Source organism: Oncorhynchus gorbuscha, linkage group LG03, assembly GCF_021184085.1.
Source record: "Oncorhynchus gorbuscha isolate QuinsamMale2020 ecotype Even-year linkage group LG03, OgorEven_v1.0, whole genome shotgun sequence".
Taxonomy (NCBI): domain Eukaryota; kingdom Metazoa; phylum Chordata; class Actinopteri; order Salmoniformes; family Salmonidae; genus Oncorhynchus; species Oncorhynchus gorbuscha.
This window is the reverse complement of record NC_060175.1, coordinates 106322519-106345766: the sequence shown is the minus strand read 5'-3', so window position 1 is coordinate 106345766 and position 23248 is coordinate 106322519. Positions and strand designations below refer to the sequence as shown.

General features: G+C 44.4%; 1 protein-coding gene across 1 annotated transcript in view; it reads left to right on the top strand.

The window, feature by feature from the left end:
• Positions 1-19728: 19728 nt before the first annotated feature.
• The window catches only part of LOC124018182 (RNA-binding protein 10-like), a 36761-nt gene continuing 33241 nt past the window's right edge, over positions 19729-23248 (top strand). The window contains exons 1-3 of the mRNA XM_046333450.1: positions 19729-19789; positions 20255-20488; positions 22146-22221. The gene's annotated coding sequence lies outside the window, so the exon portion shown is untranslated. The remainder of the gene's footprint in view (positions 19790-20254; positions 20489-22145; positions 22222-23248) is intronic.

The following is a 23248-nucleotide window of genomic DNA, read 5'->3' as shown; positions in this document are numbered from 1 at the left end:
GATTGAATATTAGCCATTTTCAATGCAACCACACTGAAAGAAAACAAACTATGCAAGAGATGTTCTTGTAGGCAGAGAGAGTTGGAGTAGGAATCTATTGTATTGACAGGCACGACACAGGCCCATACTCTACAACGACCGATGCGCCATAACCAATCAGAGCTGCAGTATCCCTATATTCGGTCTTAAAGAGGCAGTGTTGTATTTTGAGACATGCTTGAATAAGCTCAGTAAGCAAATAAGCGGAAGGGTAGCAATAATTTGTCTGATTCGCTGTAATAATGCTATGAGAATAACAATGCATTTTATTTTGTCAAGTGGTTTCTTGCATCAAACAACACAAAGACAACGTTCAGTCACCTCCTTGTCTAAAGGACAAGTGGATGAACAGGTTGTCAATCCCTGCATGTTTGTTTCAACAGTCTCATGGAACGTAGGCCTGCATCGAACACCACACTGCTACTGTAGGTTGAACGATAGAAGGGCTATTTCCATGTTAAAATGCTACGGGATGCATTTTCTCCCTTGTTTTTGATGGTAGGCTACTCTGGTAGACCCTACGTTATGATCAAATATCCAGAGCAGCTTACTTGGCCACTGTTAAAACTGTAACTGAAAGCAGGTACAGCCTCAGTGTTCACAGTAAACCTGTAACTTATAGTGGGTACAGCCTCAGTGTTCACAGTAAACCTGTAACTTATAGTGGGTAGAGCCTCAGTGTTCACAGTAAAGCTGTAACTTAGAGTGGGTACCGCCTCAGTGTTCACAGTAAAGCTGTAACTTATAGTGGGTACAGCCTCAGTGTTCACAGTAAAACTGTAACTTAAAGCAGGTACAGCCTCAGTGTTCACAGTAAAACTGTAACTTAAAGCAGGTACAGCCTGTGTTCACAGTAAAACTGTAACTTATAGTGGGTTCAGCCTCAGTGTTCACAGTAAAGCAGGTACAGCCTCAGTGTTCACAGTAAAACTGTAACTTAAAGCAGGTACAGCCTCAGTGTTCACAGTAAAACTGTAACTTAAAGCAGGTACAGCCTGTGTTCACAGTAAAACTGTAACTTATAGTGGGTTCAGCCTCAGTGTTCACAGTAAAGCAGGTACAGCCTCAGTGTTCACAGTAAAACTGTAACTTAAAGCAGGTACAGCCTCAGTGTTCACAGTAAAACTGTAACTTAAAGCACGTACAGCCTCAGTGTTCACAGTAAAACTGTAACTTAAAGCAGGTACAGCCTCAGTGTTCACAGTAAAACTGTAACTTATAGTGGGTTCAGCCTCAGTATTCACAGTAAAGCAGGTACAGCCTCAGTGTTCACAGTAAACCTATAACTTAAAGCAGGTACAGCCTCAGTGTTCACAGTAAAGCGGGTACAGCCTCAGTGTTCACAGTAAACCTGTAACTTAAAGCAGGTACAGCCTCAGTGTTCACAGTAAACCTGTAACTTAAAGCAGGTACAGCCTCAGTGTTCACAGTAAACCTATAACTTAAAGCAGGTACAGCCTCAGTGTTCACAGTAAACCTGTAACTTAAAGCAGGTACAGCCTCAGTGTTCACAGTAAACCTGTACCTGTAACTTAAAGCAGGTACAGCCTCAGTGTTCACAGTAAACCTGTAACTTAAAGCAGGTACAGCCTCAGTGTTCACAGTAAACCTGTAACTTAAAGCAGGTACAGCCTCAGTGTTCACAGTAAACCTGTAACTTAAAGCAGGTACAGCCTCAGTGTTCACAGTAAACCTGTAACTTAAAGCAGGTACAGCCTCAGTGTTCACAGTAAACCTGTAACTTAAAGCAGGTACAGCCTCAGTGTTCACAGTAAACGCGCGCCAGAAGTTGCACAGAATTTTCACAATGTTCAAGTTTGTGCTCAAAAGACCTGAAATTTGCTCAATTGCCGAAGGAACATTGATCACTATTGTGTTTCCTTTAATACTGTTCTGCCCTCTGCTTTTACTACTTTTGCATAGCTAAAAACATTTGATTTTAAGATCTGCTACTAAAAAGTAAATTATGCCTGAGAAAAATAAACATCAGTATTGTACTCTGTTTTTACCTGGCTGTCTGAAATGTTGAGGGGGGGGATCTGTTTTTACCTGGCTGTCTGAAATGTTGAGGGGGGATCTGTTTTTACCTGGCTGTCTGACATGTTGAGGGGGGTGATCTGTTTTTACCTGGCTGTCTGAAATGTTGAGGGGGGTGGGATCTGTGTTTACCTGGCTGTCTGAAATGTTGAGGGGGGTCTGTTTTTACCTGGCTGTCTGAAATGTTGAGGGGGATCTGTTTTTACCTGGCTGTCTGAAATGTTGAGGGGGGTGGAATCTGTTTTTACCTGGCTGTCTGAAATGTTGAGGGGGGTGGGATCTGTTTTTACCTGGCTGTCTGAAATGTTGAGGGGGTCTGTTTTTACCTGGCTGTCTGAAATGTTGAGGGGCGATCTGTTTTTACCTGGCTGTCTGAAATGTTGAGGGGGGTCTGTTTTTACCTGGCTGTCTGAAATGTTGAGGGGGTGGGATCTGTTTCTACCTGGCTGTCTGAAATGTTGAGGGGGGATCTGTTTCTACCTGGCTGTCTGAAATGTTGAGGGGGTGGGATCTGTTTTTACCTGGCTGTCTGAAATGTTGAGGGGGGTGGGATCTGTTTCTACCTGGCTGTCTGAAATGTTGGGGGGGGGGTCTGTTTTTACCTGGCTGTCTGACATGTTGAGGGGGTTGGGATCTGTTTCTACCTGGCTGTCTGAAATGTTGAGGGGGGATCTGTTTTTACCTGGCTGTCTGAAATGTTGAGGGGGGATCTGTTTCTACCTGACTGTCTGAAATGTTAAGGGGGGGTCTGTTTTTACCTGGCTGTCTGAAATGTTGAGGGGGGATCTGTTTTTACCTGGCTGTCTGAAATGTTGAGGGGGGGGTCTGTTTCTACCTGGCTGTCTGAAATGTTGAGGGGGGATCTGTTTTTACCTGGCTGTCTGAAATGTTGAGGGGGGATCTGTTTTTACCTGGCTGTCTGAAATGTTGAGGGGGATCTGTTTTTACCTGGCTGTCTGAAATGTTGAGGGGGTGGGATCTGTTTTTACCTGGCTGTCTGAAATGTTGAGGGGGGGATCTGTTTCTACCTGGCTGCCTGAAATGTTGAGGGGGGGATCTGTTTCTACCTGGCTGTCTGAAATGTTGAGGGGGGATCTGTTTCTACCTGGCTGTCTGAAATGTTGAGGGGGGGGGGGGGTGGGGATCTGTTTCTACCTGGCTGTCTGAAATGTTGAGGGGGGGGGTGGTGATCTGTTTCTACCTGGCTGTCTGAAATGTTGAGGGGGGTGATCTGTTATTTTATTTTTTTTGTACAATATGACATCTTAGTATTTTTTTTCTTAAGGCTTTTCAAAATAAAGGTATTTTTAGGGTTTTCAGGCTTGATTTGTATTTTATTTATCTGCCTTGAATGCGAGTTGTGTTGTCTGCATGTTTCTATACAGAGGAATGGTTACAGACAATGGCTATCAGTTAGCGGTCCTATCATGTCGTGGTATATTCACACCAGAGCCCTACTGATTGGCCAGTCGGAATGTTAATACCATATATTGTAAAACATTGTAATATGTATATAATATGTAATATTTGGTATTCTAATACAAAGTACAGTGTAAAAACATGTAATAACAGTGTAATAGTAACGTGTTGTAGTACCCTGTATAACAGTGTAATAGTAACGTGTTGTAGTACCCTGTATAACAGTGTAATAGTAACGTGTTGTAGTACCCTGTATAACAGTGTAATAGTAACGTGTTGTAGTACCCTGTATAACAGTGTAATAGTAACGTGTTGTAGTACTACTCTACATCGACAGAGAAAGAAGAATAACAGTTTTACAATACTTTAAAAAAAAAATCCCATTCGTATGGATGTCCTGTCCTGCGTAAATGAACTTTAATGATTAACTGTCGTCCAATCATATTCCCGGAGAAAGAGTGTGTGCGTTGTATACACCAATCATATAGTCGAAACAACTATCAAGCACCGCCCAACTACACAAAATGAAGCCATTTTGCAAATATAATTTTTGGAGCTGAACAAACACACCCTCCTTCACTCAGTAGCTAGGGAACACATTACACCAGAAAACGTAACTTGAACGTGAGGAAGGTAAGATATTTATGATTTGCACAATAACGAGTGTTTTATTGCAAACGTCCATATGCTGTCTGTTCATTGAGGCTGGTCCCAAAGCTTATCGCGATTACATTGGCTAACCACCTTCACCAACACCACTATCAGCTGGCACTAACTAAATATGACTCTTTCGGTTATATTCTCTGTGTTATGTTTGCAAGCGATCCGGGATATTTATCTGCAATTGCAAATTATTGTTCAGTGCATCAGTGCATGCAGGCGGTTTGCGGTGTCAGTCTGTGTTGGTTTCGTGTGTCCGACTGTCGGTCATCGAGGTTCAGTGGGTACAATGACGTCCTCTATTTACATCGGCGCGGGCTGCATGAACTGCCCGTCTCTGTGTCAAATATTATGACAGACAAAAACAGAAAGACCCGTTTGTACATTTTTTTTTTTTGCAGGCCATTTAATAATTTGGTCAGGTAAAAAATGTTTTTGACCTCGCATGTCACAATCTGACATAATGGCAGGCAACTTTGTAGGCTTTTACATTAGAGATTTGCATTTTTTTTTCTTCTTAAATCCATGAAAAAAAATGCAAATCTCAAATGTCAAACCTTCAAAGTGAAGGAACGAAGCGCCCCCCTTTTGTCAATAGTGTGCAACTGCAGCTTGCAATTCAGGGCATTCCTGCATCACCTCGTTCTCCTGCAGCCTTCATATCTGATAATGTCGTTCTCTTGCAGCCTTCATATCTGATAATGTCACCTCGTTCTCCTGCAGCCTTCATATCTGATAATGTCACCTCGTTCTCCTGCAGCCTTCATATCTGATAAATGTTCTCCTCAGCCTTCATATCTAATAATGTCTTCGTTCTCCTGCAGCCTTCATATCTGATAATGTCACCTCGTTCTCTTGCAGCCTTCATATCTAATAATGTCTCCTCGTTCTCTTGCAGCCTTCATATCTGATAATGTCACCTCGTTCTCCTGCAGCCTTCATATCTGATAATGTCTCCTCGTTCTCCTGCAGCCTTCATATCTGATAATGTCACCTCGTTCTCTTGCAGCCTTCATATCTGATAATGTCACCTCGTTCTCCTGCAGCCTTCATATCTGATAATGTCACCTCGTTCTCTTGCAGCCTTCATATCTGGTTTTAGTTCCTTTCTTCTTTGTATGTAACCTAACCCAAGTTATGATATTACCAACCAGAATGTTTACTAATAGGTCCGGTATTACATCATCATGTCACGCCCTGACCTGAGATATCTCTGTTTTCTTTGTATTTAGGTGAGGTCAGGGTGTGACTTGGGTGGATACGCTAGTTTTTGTATTGTCTAGTTTTTTTTTTAGCATGTCTAGGGTTTTTGTAGTTCTAGGGTTTGTATGTTTATGGTGGCCTGATATGGTTCCCAATCAGAGAGAGCTGTTTATCGTTGTCTCTGATTGGGGATCATATTTAGGCAGCCCTGTTTCCCACTTTCTGGTGTGAGTTCTTGTCTATGTGTAGTTGCCTGTCAGCACTCGTTTGTATCGCGTGTCGTTTTGTTATTTCGGTTAGTTTGTTCAGTGTTCATTCTTATAAATAAAGAATGTACGCATACCACGCTGCGCCTCGGTCAGATTCATACAACGAACGTGCCACATCAACTTGTATCGATCACAAGCTGTATCAGTGGCACTAGGTTACAATGATGATAACCTGGTTGAACTCACTAGGAACACTACAATACCAAAGGCCCTAAGGTAATCTACCACAGGTCCTACAGAGGGTTCAATCAGGACTCGCTCACTAGGAACACTACAATACCAAAGGCCCTAAGGTAATCTACCACAGGTCCTACAGAGGGTTCAATCAGGACTCGCTCACAAGGAACACTAAAATACCAAAGGCTGGCCCTAAGGTAATCTACCACAGGTCCTATAGAGGGTTCAATCAGGACTCGCTCACTAGTAACACTAAAATACCAAAGGCTTGCCCTAAGGTAATCTACCACAGGTCCTATAGAGGATTCAATCAGGACTCGCTCAATAGGAACACTAAAATACCTGGCCCTAAGGTAATCTACCACAGGTCTTATAGAGGATTCAATCAGGACTCGCTCACAAGGAACACTAAAATACCAAAGGCTGGCCCTAAGGTAATCTACCACAGGTCCTACAGAGGGTTCAATCAGGACTCACTCACTAGGAACACTACAATACCAAAGGCTGGCCCTAAGGTAATCTACCACAGGTCCTACAGAGGGTTCAATCAGGACTCGCTCACTAGGAACACTAAAATACCAAAGGCTGGCCCTAAGGTAATCTACCACAGGTCCTACAGAGGGTTCAATCAGGACTCATTTGTGGATGAGATTAAGAAGGTTAGAAGTGTGTAGTGACGATGATCCTGAAATGGCACTAAGTTTGTTTATGAAACTATTTATGAGTACAGCTGATAAACACGCCCCTTTAAGAAAATGAGTTTTGCTGATAAACACGCCCCTTTAAGAAAATGAGTTTTGCTGATAAACACGCCCCTTTAAGAAAATGAGTTTTGCTGATAAACACGCCCCTTTAAGAAAATGAGTTTTGCTGATAAACACGCCCCTTTAAGAAAATGAGTTTTGCTGATAAACACGCCCCTTTAAGAAAATGAGTTTTGCTGATAAACACGCCCCTTTAAGAAAATGAGTTTTGCTGATAAACACGCCCCTTTAAAAAAATGAGTTTTGCTGATAAACACGCCCCTTTAAAAAATTAGTTTTGCTGATAAACACGCCCCTTTAAGAAAATGAGTTTTGCTGATAAACACGCCCCTTTAAAAAAATGAGTTTTGCTGATAAACACGCCCCTTTAAGAAAATGAGTTTTGCTGATAAACACGCCCCTTTAAGAAAATGAGTTTTGCTGATAAACACGCCCCTTTAAGAAAATGAGTTTTGCTGATAAACACGCCCCTTTAAGAAAATGAGTTTTGCTGATAAACACGCCCCTTTAAGAAAATGAGTTTTGCTGATAAACACACCCCTTTAAGAAAATGAGTTTTGCTGATAAACATGCCCCTTTAAGAAAATGAGTTTTGCTGATAAACACGCCCCTTTAAGAAAATGAGTTTTGCTGATAAACACGCCCCTTTAAGAAAATGAGTTTTGCTGATAAACACGCCCCTTTAAAAAATGAGTTTTGCTGATAAACACGCCCCTTTAAGAAAATGAGTTTTGCTGATAAACACGCCCCTTTAAGAAAATGAGTTTTGCTGATAAACACGCCCCTTTAAAAAAATGAGTTTTGCTGATAAACACGCCCCTTTAAAAAATGAGTTTTGCTGATAAACACGCCCCTTTAAGAAAATGAGTTTTGCTGATAAACACGCCCCTTTAAGAAAATGAGTTTTGCTGATAAACACGCCCCTTTAAGAAAATGAGTTTTGCTGATAAACACGCCCCTTTAAGAAAATGAGTTTTGCTGATAAACACGCCCCTTTAAGAAAATGAGTTTTGCTGATAAACACGCCCCTTTAAGAAAATGAGTTTTGCTGATAAACACGCCCCTTTAAGAAAATGAGTTTTGCTGATAAACACGCCCCTTTAAGAAAATGAGTTTTGCTGATAAACACGCCCCTTTAAGAAACTGAGTTTTGCTGATAAACACGCCCCTTTAAGAAAATGAGTTTTGCTGATAAACACGCCCCTTTAAGAAAATGAGTTTTGCTGATAAACACGCCCCTTTAAGAAAATGAGTTTTGCTGATAAACACGCCCCTTTAAGAAAATGAGTTTTGCTGATAAACACGCCCCTTTAAGAAAATGAGTTTTGCTGATAAACACGCCCCTTTAAGAAAATGAGTTTTGCTGATAAACACGCCCCTTTAAGAAAATGAGTTTTGCTGATAAACACGCCCCTTTAAGAAAATGAGTTTTGCTGATAAACACGCCCCTTTAAGAAAATGAGTTTTGCTGATAAACACGCCCCTTTAAGAAAATTAGTTTTGCTGATAAACACGCCCCTTTAAAAAAATGAGTTTTGCTGATAAACACGCCCCTTTAAGAAAATGAGTTTTGCTGATAAACACGCCCCTTTAAGAAAATGAGTTTTGCTGATAAACACGCCCCTTTAAAAAAATGAGTTTTGCTGATAAACACGCCCCTTTAAGAAAATGAGTTTTGCTGATAAACACGCCCCTTTAAGAAAATGAGTTTTGCTGATAAACACGCCCCTTTAAGAAAATGAGTTTTGCTGATAAACACGCCCCTTTAAGAAAATGAGTTTTGCTGATAAACACGCCCCTTTAAGAAAATGAGTTTTGCTGATAAACACGCCCCTTTAAGAAAATGAGTTTTGCTGATAAACACGCCCCTTTAAGAAAATGAGTTTTGCTGATAAACACGCCCCTTTAAGAAAATGAGTTTTGCTGATAAACACGCCCCTTTAAGAAAATGAGTTTTGCTGATAAACACGCCCCTTTAAGAAAATGAGTTTTGCTGATAAACACGCCCCTTTAAGAAAATGAGTTTTGCTGATAAACACGCCCCTTTAAGAAAATGAGTTTTGCTGATAAACACGCCCCTTTAAGAAAATGAGTTTTGCTGATAAACACGCCCCTTTAAGAAAATGAGTTTTGCTGATAAACACTGCCCCTTTAAGAAAATGAGTTTTGCTGATAAACACGCCCCTTTAAGAAAATGAGTTTTGCTGATAAACACGCCCCTTTAAGAAAATGAGTTTTGCTGATAAACACGCCCCTTTAAGAAAATGAGTTTTGCTGATAAACACGCCCCTTTAAGAAAATGAGTTTTGCTGATAAACACGCCCCTTTAAGAAAATGAGTTTTGCTGATAAACACGCCCCTTTAAGAAAATGAGTTTTGCTGATAAACACGCCCCTTTAAGAAAATGAGTTTTGCTGATAAACACGCCCCTTTAAGAAAATGAGTTTTGCTGATAAACACGCCCCTTTAAGAAAATGAGTTTTGCTGATAAACACGCCCCTTTAAGAAAATGCACTGTGAGGTCAAACGGTGGATTGATGATGAGCTGAGAAATGTCATGATGCCAAAAAAAAGTACATCGGCCACTCTGTTTGATAAGCAAAGGTATTGTAAATTAAGAAATCTTGTGACCATGCTCAACAAAGGAAAGAAGGAGGGATTCTATCAGCACAACATTGATGAAGTAAAGGATGATGGGGGGAAAAACTGTGGAGAACGTTGAACACTATTATGGGTAGGAATTCAAACATGTCAGCCTCTTTTGTCGAATCTATATATATAAGGCAAAGTGAACAAGTTGAGGAATGCTATGATTCCATTCCCCTATAAAATATTGTATCATGAAGGAGAGGCAAGGCAGGTTTGAATTTCATCAAGTTGAAAGGAAGAGGTAGAAAGGATGCTGTTGTCACCTGGTACAGATAAACTAGACGCCAAATTGCTTAAGAGTTACAGCTAACCAGATATCAGCTCCAATCTTTCCCATTTTTAAAAAGTGCTTGATGTATGGGGTGTGCCCAGAAGTCTGGAAAGAGTCAAAGGTTATTCCACTACCTAAGGATAAAAAATCTGCATTTACATTTAATCAATTATTATTTGGTAGCATTGCCTTTACATTGTTAAACTTGGGTCAAATGTTTCGGGTAGCCTTCCACAAGCTTCCCACAATTCCTGTCCAGTCATATGGTCTGTTTCCTGTCCAGTCATATGGTCTATAACATTAGATGTTCTGTCTATTTCCTGTCCAGTCATGTGGTCTATTTCCTGTCCAGTCATATGGTCTGTTTCCTGTCCAGTCATATGGTCTATTTCCTGTCCAGTCATATGGTCTGTTTCCTGTCCAGTCACATGGTCTATTTCCTGTCCAGTCATATGGTCTATTTCCTGTCCAGTCATATGGTCTGTTTCCTGTCCAGTCACATGGTCTATTTCCTGTCCAGTCATATGGTCTATCACATTATACGTTCTGTCTATTTCCTGTCCAGTCATATGGTCTATCACATTAGATGTTATTTATATTTCCTGTCCAGTCATATGGTCTATTTCCTGTCCAGTCATATGGTCTGTTTCCTGTCCAGTCATATGGTCTATAACATTAGATGTTCTGTCTATTTCCTGTCCAGTCATGTGGTCTATTTCCTGTCCAGTCATATGGTCTGTTTCCTGTCCAGTCATATGGTCTATTTCCTGTCCAGTCATATGGTCTGTTTCCTGTCCAGTCATATGGTCTGTTTCCTGTCCAGTCACATGGTCTATCACATTAGATGTTCTTTCTTGAAGGTAAAGAGTTCCATTCAACTATGGCTCAATATAAACCGGTGTATTTAAGGCGATTTGTCATTGGCTTGGGTTGTCTTAGCTGCCCTGAATTTGCCTGTCTGCTTTGGTGGTTATGCGTGTTGCTAGTATGTACTTTTTGTAATTCTTTTTTTTTCTATTTTTACCAATGACCTGCCACTGGCATTCAACAAAGCCTGTGTGTCCATGTATACTGATGATTCAACCATATACCCATCAGCAACCATTTACATTTAAGTCATTTAGCAGACGCTCTTATCCAGAGCGACTTACAAATTGGTGCATTCACCTTATGACATCCAGTGGGACAGTCACTTAACAATAGTGCATCTAAAACTTAGGGGGGGTGGGGTGAGAGCTAATGGAGTCACTGAAACCCTTAACAAGGAGTTGCAGTCTGTTTTGGAATGGGTGGCCAGTAATACACTGGCCCTGAACATCTCTAAAACTAAGAGCGTTTTATTCCTTAAGTTCCCCTGAATCTGGTAATGAATGGTGTGGCTGTTGCATGTTGAGGAGACTAAATTACTTGGCGTTACCTTAGATTGTAAACTGTCATGGTCAAACATATAGATTCAATGGTTGTAAAGATGGGGAGAGGTCTGTCTGTAATATAGAGATGGGGAGAGGTCTGTCTGTAATAAAGAGATGAGGAGAGGTCTGTCTGTAATATAGAGATGGGGAGAGGTCTGTCTGTAATATAGAGATGGGGAGAGGTCTGTCTGTAATATAGAGATGGGGAGAGGTCTGTCTGTAATAAAGAGATGGGGAGAGGTCTGTCTGTAATATAGAGATGGGGAGAGGTCTGTCTGTAATAAAGAGATGGGGAGAGGTCTGTCTGTAATAAAGAGATGGGGAGAGGTCTGTCTGTAATATAGAGATGGGGAGAGGTCTGTCTGTAATATAGAGATGGGGAGAGGTCTGTCTGTAATAAAGAGATGGGGAGAGGTCTGTCTGTAATATAGAGATGGGGAGAGGTCTGTCTGTAATAAAGAGATGGGGAGAGGTCTGTCTGTAATAAAGAGATGGGGAGAGGTCTGTCTGTAATATAGAGATGGGGAGAGGTCTGTCTGTAATATAGAGATGGGGAGAGGTCTGTCTGTAATAAAGAGATGGGGTGAGGTCTGTCTGTAATAAAGAGATGAGGAGAGGTCTGTCTGTAATATAGAGATGGGGAGAGGTCTGTCTGTAATGAAGAGATGGGGAGAGGTCTGTCTGTAATATAGAGATGGGGAGAGGTCTGTCTGTAATAAAGAGATGGGGAGAGGTCTGTCTGTAATAAAGAGATGGGGAGAGGTCTATCTGTAATATAGAGATGGGGAGAGATCTGTCTGTTATAAAGAGATGGGGAGAGGTCTGTCTGTAATAAAGAGATGGGGAGAGGTCTGTCTGTAATATAGAGTTGGGGAGAGGTCTGTCTGTAATATAGAGATGGGGAGAGGTCTGTCTGTAATAAAGAGATGGGGAGAGGTCTGTCTGTAATAAAGAGATGGGGAGAGGTCTGTCTGTAATATAGAGATGGGGAGAGGTCTGTCTGTAATAAAGAGATGGGGAGAGATCTGTCTGTAATGAAGAGACGGGGAGAGGTCTGTCTGTAATATAGAGATGGGGAGAGGTCTGTCTGTAATAAAGAGATGAGGAGAGATCTGTCTGTAATAAAGAGATGGGGAGAGGTCTGTCTGTAATGAAGAGATGGGGAGAGTTCTGTCCCTAATAAAGAGATGAGGAGAGGTCTGTCTGTAATATAGAGATGGGTAGAGGTCTAGCCTTAATAAAGAGATGGGGAGAGGCCTGTCTGTAATATAGAGATGGGGAGAGGTCTGTCTGTAATAAAGAGATGGGGAGAGGTCTGTCTGTAATATAGAGATGGGGAGAGGTCTGTCTGTAATATAGAGATGGGGAGAGGTCTGTCTGTAATATAGAGATGGGGAGAGGTCTGTCTGTAATATAGAGATGGAGAGAGGTCTGTCTGTAATAAAGAGATGAGGAGAGGTCTTTCTGTAATATAGATGTGGGGAGAGTTCTGTCTGTAATATAGAGATGGGGAGAGGTCTGTCTGTAATATAGAGATGGGGAGAGGTCTGTCTGTAATAAAGAGATGGGGAGAGGTCTGTCTGTAATATAGAGATGGGGAGAGGTCTGTCTGTAATAAAGAGATGGGGAGAGGTCTGTCTGTAATATAGAGATGGGGAGAGGTCTGTCTGTAATATAGAGATGGGGAGAGGTCTGTCTGTAATAAAGAGATGGGGAGAGGTCTGTCTGTAATAAAGAGATGAGGAGAGGTCTGTCTGTAATATAGAGATGGGGAGAGGTCTGTCTGTAATGAAGAGATGGGGAGAGGTCTGTCTGTAATATAGAGATGGGGAGAGGTCTGTCTGTAATATAGAGATGGGGAGAGGTCTGTCTGTAATATAGAGATGGGGAGAGGTCTGTCTGTAATATAGAGATGGGGAGAGGTCTGTCTGTAATAAAGAGATGGGGAGAGGTCTGTCTGTAATAAAGAGATGGGGAGAGGTCTGTCTGTAATATAGAGATGGGGAGAGGTCTGTCTGTAATAAAGAGATGGGGAGAGGTCTGTCTGTAATAAAGAGATGGGGAGAGGTCTGTCTGTAATATAGAGATGGGGAGAGGTCTGTTTGTAATATAGAGATGGGGAGAGGTCTGTCTGTAATAAAGAGATGGGGAGAGGTCTGTCTGTAATAAAGAGATGGGGAGAGGTCTGTCTGTAATAAAGAGATGGGGAGAGGTCTGTCTGTAATGAAGAGATGGGGAGAGGTCTGTCTGTAATATAGAGATGGGGAGAGGTCTGTCTGTAATAAAGAGATGGGGAGAGGTCTGTCTGTAATAAAGAGATGGGGAGAGGCCTGTCTGTAATATAGAGATGGGGAGAGGTCTGTCTGTAATATAGAGATGGGGAGAGGTCTGTCTGTAATGAAGAGATGGGGAGAGGTCTGTCTGTAATAAAGAGATGGGGAGAGGTCTGTCTGTAATATAGAGATGGGGAGAGGTCTGTCTGTAATATAGAGATGGGGAGAGGTCTGTCTGTAATATAGAGATGGGGAGAGGTCTGTCTGTAATATAGAGATGGGGAGAGGTCTGTCTGTAATAAAGAGATGGGGAGAGGTCTGTCTGTAATATAGAGATGGGGAGAGGTCTGTCTGTAATATAGAGATGGGGAGAGGTCTGTCTGTAATATAGAGATGGGGAGAGGTCTGTCTGTAATATAGAGATGGGGAGAGGTCTGTCTGTAATATAGAGATGGGGAGAGGTCTGTCTGTAATAAAGAGATGGGGAGAGGTCTGTCTGTAATAAAGAGATGGGGAGAGGTCTGTCTGTAATATAGAGATGGAGAGAGGTCTGTCTGTAATATAGAGATGGAGAGAGGTCTGTCTGTAATATAGAGATGGGGAGAGGTCTGTCTGTAATATAGAGATGGGGAGAGGTCTGTCTGTAATAAAGATAGGATCAGGGATTGACTATATAACTGGACAGTACTCTAAGTGTGATAGGACCAGGGATTGACCGTATAACTGGACAGTACTCTAAGTGTGATAGGACCAGGGACAGTACTCTAAGTGTGATAGGACCAGGGACAGTACTCTAAGTGTGATAGGACCAGGGACAGTAATCTAAGTGTGATAGGACCAGGGATTGACCATATAACCAGACAGTACTCTAAGTGTGATAGGACCAGGGATTGACCATATAACTGGACAGTACTCTAAATGTGATAGAACCAGGGATTGACCACATAACCAGACAGTACTCTAAGTGTGATAGGACCAGGGATTGACCATATAACCAGACAGTACTCTAAGTGTGATAGGACCAGGGACAGTACTATAAGTGTGATAGGACCAGGGATTGACCGTATAACTGGACAGTACTCTAAGTGTGATAGGACCAGGGATTGACCATATAACCAGACAGTACTCTAAGTGTGATAGGACCAGGGACAGTACTATAAGTGTGATAGGACCAGGGGCAGTACTCTAAGTGGGATAGGACCAGGGACAGTACTCTAAGTGTGAGGGATTGACCATATAACCAGACAGTACTCTAAGTGTGATAGGACCAGGGACAGTACTCTAAGTGTGATAGGACCAGGGATTGACCGTATAACTGGATAGTACTCTAAGTGTGATAGGATCAGGGATTGACCGTATAACTGGACAGTACTCTAAGTGTGATAGGACCAGGGACAGTACTATAAGTGTGATAGGACCAGGGATTGACCATATAACTGGACAGTACTCTAAGTGTGATAGGACTAGGGATTGACCATATAACCAGACAGTACTCTAAGTGTGAGGGATTGACCATATAACTGGACAGTACTCTAAGTGTGATAGGACCAAGGGCAGTACTCTAAGTGTGATAGGACCAGGGATTGACCATATAACCAGACAGTACTCTAAGTGTGATAGGACCAGGGACAGTACTATAAGTGTGATAGGACCAGGGGCAGTATTCTAAGTGGGATAGGACCAGGGACAGTACTCTAAGTGTGAGGGATTGACCATATAACCAGACAGTACTCTAAGTGTGATAGGACCAGGGACAGTACTCTAAGTGTGATAGGACCAGGGATTGACCGTATAACTGGATAGTACTCTAAGTGTGATAGGATCAGGGATTGACCGTATAACTGGACAGTACTCTAAGTGTGATAGGACCAGGGACAGTACTATAAGTGTGATAGGACCAGGGATTGACCATATAACTGGACAGTACTCTAAGTGTGATAGGACTAGGGATTGACCATATAACCAGACAGTACTCTAAGTGTGAGGGATTGACCATATAACTGGACAGTACTCTAAGTGTGATAGGACCAAGGGCAGTACTCTAAGTGTGATAGGACCAGGGACAGTACTCTAAGTATGATAAGACCAGGGACAGTACTCTAAGTGTGATAGGACCAGGGATTGACTATATAACTGGACAGTACTCTAAGTGTGATAGGACCAGGGACAGTACTCTAAGTATGATAGGACCAGGGACAGTACTCTAAGTGTGATAGGACCAGGGATTGACTATATAACTGGACAGTACTCTAAGTGTGATAGGACCAGGGACAGTACTCTAAGTGTGATAGGACCAGGGACAGTACTCTAAGTGTGATAGGACCAGGGACAGTACTCTAAGTGTGATAGGACCAGGGACAGTACTCTAAGTGTGATAGGACCAGGGATTGACTATATAACTGGACAGTACTCTAAGTGTGATAGGACCAGGGACAGTACTCTAAGTGTGATAGGACCAGGGACAGTACTATAAGTGTGATAGGACCAGGGACCGTACTCTAAGTGTGATAGGACCAGGGACAGTACTATAAGTGTGATAGGACCAGGGGCAGTACTCTAAGTGTGATAGGACCAGGGATTGACCATATAACCAGACAGTACTCTAAGTGTGATAGGACCAGGGACAGTACTCTAAGTATGATAGGACCAGGGGCAGTACTCTAAGTGTGATAGGACCAGGGACAGTACTCTAAGTGTGATAGGACCAGGGATTGACCGTATAACTGGACAGTACTCTAAGTGTGATAGGACCAGGGATTGACTATATAACTGGACAGTACTCTAAGTGTGATGGGACCAGGGACAGTACTCTAAGTGTGATAGGACCAGGGACAGTACTCTACGTGTGATAGGACCAGGGATTGACCATAGAACTGGACAGTACTCTAAGTGTGATGGGACCAGGGACAGTACTCTAAGTGTGATAGGACCAGGGACAGTACTCTACGTGTGATAGGACCAGGGATTGACCGTATAACTGGACAGTACTCTAAGTGTGATAGGACCAGGGATTGACCATAGAACTGGACCGTACTCTAAGTGTGATAGGACCAGGGATTGACCATAGAACTGGACCGTACTCTAAGTGTGATAGGACCAGGGATTGACCATAGAACTGGACCATACTCTAAGTGTGATAGGACCAGGGACAGTACTCTAAGTATGATAGGACCAGGGGCAGTACTCTAAGTGTGATAGGACCAGGGACAGTACTCTAAGTGTGATAGGACCAGGGATTGACCGTATAACTGGACAGTACTCTAAGTGTGATAGGACCAGGGATTGACCATAGAACTGGACCATACTCTAAGTGTGATAGGACCAGGGACAGTACTCTAAGTATGATAGGACCAGGGGCAGTACTCTAAGTGTGATAGGACCAGGGACAGTACTCTAAGTGTGATAGGACCAGGGATTGACCATAGAACTGGACCGTACTCTAAGTGTGATAGGACCAGGGATTGACCATAGAACTGGACCGTACTCGAAGTGTGATAGGACCAGGGATTGACCATAGAACTGGACCGTACTCTAAGTGTGATAGGACCAGGGATTGAATCACCTGATTCAGAATGCTAGATGTTACATACTCTGAACATTTTCTTGTAACAGCAATTCCCTTAAATCAAATCAAATGTTATTTTATTGGTCACATACACATGGTTAGCAGATGTTATTCCGAGTGTAGCGAAATGCTTGTTCTTCTAAAATGTATACATGCCAATATATGGATGAGTAATGACAGAGTGGCATTGGCAAGATGCAATAGATGGCATAAAATACAGTATATACATATTAGATGAGTATATATAAAGAAAATATATGCATTTTCCCACCAGAGTTGTTTCCAGCGAACTGACTTGTTGCAAATGACATAGTGCACACAAATCAGATGACATAGTGCACACAAATCAGATGACATAGTGCACACAAATCAGATGACATAGTGCACACAAATCAGATGACATAGTGCACACAAATCAGATGACATAGTGAGGGGTACACTCCATCACTCAGACATCATTTACAGATAGCCAGGGGAACACTCCATCACTCAGACATCATTTACAGATAGCCAGGGGAACACTCCAACACTCAGACATTACAGATAGCCAGGGGAACACTCCAACACTCAGACATCATTTACAGATAGCCAGGGGAACACTGTGTGTGTGTGTGTCTGATAACTATCACTTGCTGTCGAAGAGGTCTATATTTAGATCCATGCATTATTCAACAAGCTTTTAGTAATTTAGTTCCCACGGCGGACAGACAGACTGACGGTGTCTCTCTCCGAGTGTAGCAGGCCGGCCTGTAGCCTCTGCAGGTTGCTATGGGTCTCATTCACTGTCTGTAGCGTTACGAGTGGTAGCAGGCCGGCCTGTAACCTCTGCAGGTTGCTATGGGTCTCATTCACTGTCTGTAGCGTTACGAGTGTAGCAGGCCGGCCTGTAGCCTCTGCAGGTTGCTATGTGTCTCATTCACTGTCTGTAGCGTTACGAGTGTGCAGAATGATGACCTACCAATACCAGAAGTCAAATGTACAATTGTGACTGTTGTGCTTTCAGGGGGTAGAAATGCTGCGACTGTAACAGACGAGGAGGAGAGAGAGGACTAGAGAGGGGACTAGAGAGGGGGAGGAGGAGGAGAGAGAGGAGACGAGAGAGAGAGAGAGAGGAACAGACAGTCAGAGAACCAGTATGGACTATGACAGAAGGTGAGTAAACTTCTGTCTTCACTTCTAGTGTACCTTTTCTATAGACGGGATACCTGACAACGTCATGACTTATTGATGCCCCCGGCAAAAACCAGGCCTCCAGGCCACCAGACCTCCAGGCCTCCAGGCCTCCAGGCCACCAGGCCACCAGGCCTCCAGGCCTCCAGACCTCCAGGCCACCAGGCCTCCAGGCCTCCAGACCTCCAGGCCTCCAGGCCTCCAGGCCTCAGGCCTCCAGGCCTCCAGGCCACCAGGCCTCCAGGCCTCCAGGCCTCCAGACCTCCAGGCCTCCAGGCCTCCAGACTGTTAAATAGCAGTGGTGGGAAAAGTTACCGACTGTCATATTTGAGTAAAAGTATAAGTACTTTAATAAAAAATAACTCAAGTAAAAGTGAAAGTCACCCAGTAAAATACTACTTCAGTAAAAATCTAAACATATTTGGTTTTAAATATACTTAAGTATCAAAAGTATAAATATAAATCAATTCTAATTTCTTATATTAAAGCAAACCAGACGGCACCATTTTAGTGTTTTAATCATTTACAGATAGCCAGGGGAACACTCCAACACTCAGACATCATTTACAGATAGCCAGGGGAACACTCCAACACTCAGACATCATTTACAGATAGCCAGGGGAACACTCCAACACTCAGACATCATTTACAGATAGCCAGGGAACACTCCAACAGACATCATTTGAACACTCCAACACTCAGACATCATTTTGTCCAACACTCAGACATCATTTGCCCTTGTTGCTATACATCACACTTATAAATCCTTTCTCTCTCTCTCTACCTCTCTCTCTCTCTCTCTCTCTCTCTCTCTCTCTCTCTCTTTCTCTGTCTTTCTTTCTCTCTCTCTTTCTCTTTCTCTCTTTCTCTCTCTCCTTCTCTTCTCTCTTTCTCTTTCTTTCTCTCTCTCTACCTCTCTCTCTCTCTCTCTCTCTACCTCTCTCTCTCTCTCTTTCTTTCTCTCTCTCTCACTCCTTTAACTGAAGGGGGGGTCGGGGAGACCGCATGGGTCGCTATGGCAACAACAGCTCCTCCGACCACGACTACCGAGACATGGATTACCGGGGCTACGGACCGGAAGAGGCGGAGCTGGGGACAGGATATGACCTCAGAGCCGGTGCCGGCCGCATCGACAAAGCCGACCAACCGGCGGGCGTCCGGGAGTTCACGACACCGGCCCGTTTCCACGACCAACGGCCAGGGTTCCGTCAGAGGGGTGGTCGGGGCGGTAAAGGGTTCCCTCGGTCCCTGGTCTTACCCCTGCCAGAGGTAGCCCTGCCCAGGCTGCAGAGAGAGGAGAGAATGGGAGAGGTATCCAGGAGAGACTCTCAGAGCTTCAGGCCCAACTCAGAGGGTAGAGGAAGGGGGGGAGGAGGTAGAGGGGGAGGAAGAAGAGGAAGGGGATACCCTGAGAACAATGCCTCTCACCTGGGGGAGAGAGATGGAGACTGGGGGAGGATGGAAGGAGGTGTCACCCCTGCTGGACAGGAGGAGTACAGCACCCTGAGAGCAGGACCAGGGGAGGAGGACATGTTCCTCAGGGGAGGAGGACCAGGGGAGGAGAGGTTCCCCAGAGGAGGAGGACCAGGGGAGGAGAGGTTCCCCAGAGGAGGAGGACCAGGGGAGGAGGAGAGGTTCCCCAGAGGAGGAGGACCAGGGGAGGAGGAGAGGTTCCCCAGAGGAGGAGGACCAGGGGATGAGAGGTTCCCTAGAGGAGGAGGACCAGGGGAGGAGGAGAGGTTCCCCAGAGGAGGAGGACCAGGGGAGGAGGAGAGGTTCCCCAGAGGAGGAGGACCAGGGGAGGAGGAGAGGTTCCCCAGAGGAGGAGGACCAGGGGAGGAGGAGAGGTTCCCCAGAGGAGGAGGACCAGGGAAGAATAAGGTGGGATGATCCAGGCAGCTCATAGTTTAGGATACAAAACCATAAGCAATAAGGCCCGAGGGGGTGTGGTATATGGCCAACATACCACGGCTAAGGGCTGTTCTTATGCACGACGCAACACGGAGTGCCTGGACACAGCCCTTAGCCGTGGTATATTGGCCATATATCACAACGCCCTGAGGTGCCTTATTACTATTATAAACTGGTTACCAACGTAATTAGAGGAGTAAAAATACATGTTGTCATACCCGTGGTATACGGTCTGATATACCACGGCTTTCAGCCAATCAGCATTCAGCGCTCGAACCACCCAGTTTATAATATATAATAGACCTATAATAGATGTAAAACTAGAATAGGATATTTTTTAAAGTATTTTAATGGTAGTGGAAGAAGTAGTAGTTGTTTTTACTGTAGAAATAGTACTATTGATTGTAGCAGCTAGTAACATGTGACTGTCCATAGGGTTTCTCCATGGGCTCTCCAGAGGATGACTGTGGTGGTGGTGGCAAGGGCCCGGGGCTGCTAGGGGAGGGGCTAGGGGCCGGTCCTGGGGGTCCAGACCCCCCCTCTTCAGTAGTAGAGGACCCAGAACAGAGAGAGCTGATGGAGTTCAGACCAGACCTTCTGGACCAGAACCAGAGACCATCCAACATCATCATGTTACGCATGCTGCCACCCAACGCTACCGCCAACGAGGTGTGTGTGTGGTGCTGGAGGAGGGATGGTGGGATGGGGGGAGAAGAGAGGAGGGGGTAGGGGGCGAGGGAAGAGGGGGAGGGAGGGAGGGACGGGAGAGGAGGGAGGAGGAGGAGAAGAGGGAGGGGACAGGGAAGGGAGAAGAGAGGAGGGGGTAGGGGGCGAGGAGAGGGGGAGGGAGGGGGGACGGGAGGGAGGGAGGGGGAGAGGAGGGAGGGGACAGGGAAGGGAGAAGAGAGGAGGGGGTAGGGGCGAGGAGAAGAAGAGGGGGAAGGGAGGGGAGGGAGGAGGAGGAGAAGAGGGAGGGAGGGAGGGGGATGAGGAGGGGGCGAGGGGAGGAAGGGAGAGGAGTGGAGGGGGTAGGGGAGAAGAGGGGAGAGGGAGGGAGGGAAGGGAGAGGAGGGAGGAGGAGGAGAAGAGGGGAGAGGACGATTGGCTGATCGCAACAACAGGGGAGATGGCTAACAACTGTGCATGTTCGCGCTCGTGGGGCAAATTCTGTGACGAATATTATTTGGTGCTTGACGTCACAGATCCAAGTATTATTGGGGGGAGAAGGAGCTGCCACAAGACTCATATACAGGTACCATACAGAGTCAATGTGGAGGCTATGTACAGGGGGTACCGGTACAGAGTCAATGTGGAGGCTATATACAGGGTGTTACGGTACAGAGTCAATGTGGAGGCTATATACAGGGTATTACGGTACTGAGTCAATGTGGAGGCTATATACAGGGGGTACTGGTACAGAGTCAATGTGGAGGCTATATACAGGGGGTTGGTACAGAGTCAATGTGGAGGCTATATACAGGGGGTACCGGTACAGAGTCAATGTGGAGGCTATATACAGGGGGGTACCGGTACAGAGTCAATGTGGAGGCTATATACAGGGGGTACCAGTACAGAGTCAATGTGGAGGCTATATACAGGGGGTACCGGTACAGAGTCAATGTGGAGGCTATATACAGGGGTACCAGTACAGAGTCAATGTGGAGGCTATATACAGGGGGTACCGGTACAGAGTCAATGTGGAGGCTATATACAGGGGGTACCGGTACAGAGTCAATGTGGAGGCTATATACAGGGGGTACCGGTACAGAGTCAATGTGGAGGCTATATACAGGGTGTTACGGTACAGAGTCAATGTGGAGGCTATATACAGGGGGTACCGGTACAGAGTCAATGTGGAGGCTATATACAGGGGGTACCAGTACAGAGTCAATGTGGAGGCTATATACAGGGTGTTACGGTACAGAGTCAATGTGGAGGCTATATACAGGGGGTACCGGTACAGAGTCAATGTGGAGGCTATATACAGGGGGTACCAGTACAGAGTCAATGTGGAGGCTATATACAGGGGGTACCAGTACAGAGTCAATGTGCTGGGGTACAGGTTAGAGGTAATGTCGGTGGGGGTGAAGTGACTATGCATAGATAATAAACAGAGTTTCAGCAGTGCACAACAAATGGGAGGGGGTCATTATCACCTTCATGCAAAACACTCACTCACACTACTGATGTGTGTGTGTGTGTGTGTGTGTGTGTGTGTGTGTGTGTGTGTGTGTGTGTGTGTGTGTGTGTGTGTGTGTGTGTGTGTGTGTGTGTGTGTGTGTGTGTGTGTGTGTGTGTGTGTGTGTGTGTGTGTGTGTGTGTGTAGATACGTACCCAACTCCAGGACCAGGGGATTGATCCGACAGAGGTTCTGATTCGCCTGATGAGGAACAAATCTTCAGGTGAGACTGATACTGAGACAGAGACTCTCCCTCTAGACTAGACTACACCTCTCTACTACTAGACTAGACTACACCTCTCTACTACTAGACTACACTTATCTACTACTAGACTACACCTCTCTACTACTAGACTACACCTATCTACTACTAGACTACACCTCTCTACTACTAGACTATACCTATCTACTACTAGACTACACCTCTCTACTACTAGACTACACCTATCTACTACTAGACTACACCTCTCTACTACTAGACTACACCTATCTACTACTAGACTACACCTCTCTACTACTAGACTACACCTCTCTACCTCTAGACTAGACTACACCTCTCTTCTACTAGACTACATCTCTCTCCCTCTAGACTAGACTACACCTCTCTACTACTAGACTAGACTACACCTCTCTACTACTAGACTACACTTATCTACTACTAGACTACACCTCTCTACTACTAGACTACACCTATCTACTACTAGACTACACCTCTCTACTACTAGACTATACCTATCTACTACTAGACTACACCTCTCTACTACTAGACTACACCTATCTACTACTAGACTACACCTCTCTACTACTAGACTACACCTATCTACTACTAGACTACACCTCTCTACTACTAGACTACACCTCTCTACCTCTAGACTAGACTACACCTCTCTTCTACTAGACTACATCTCTCTACCTCTAGACTAGACTACACCTCTCTACTACTAGACTACACCTCTCTACTACTAGACTACACCTCTCTACCTCTAGACTAGACTACACCTCTCTTCTACTAGACTACATCTCTCTACCTCTAGACTAGACTACACCTCTCCCCCTCTAGACTAGACTACACCTCTCTACCTCTAGACTAGACTACACCTCTCTCCCTCTAGACTAGACTACACCTCTCTACCTCTAGACTAGACTACACCTCTCTACTACTAGACTACACCTCTCTCCCTCTAGACTAGACTACACCTCTCTACCTCTAGACTAGACTACATCTCTCTCCCTCTAGACTAGACTACACA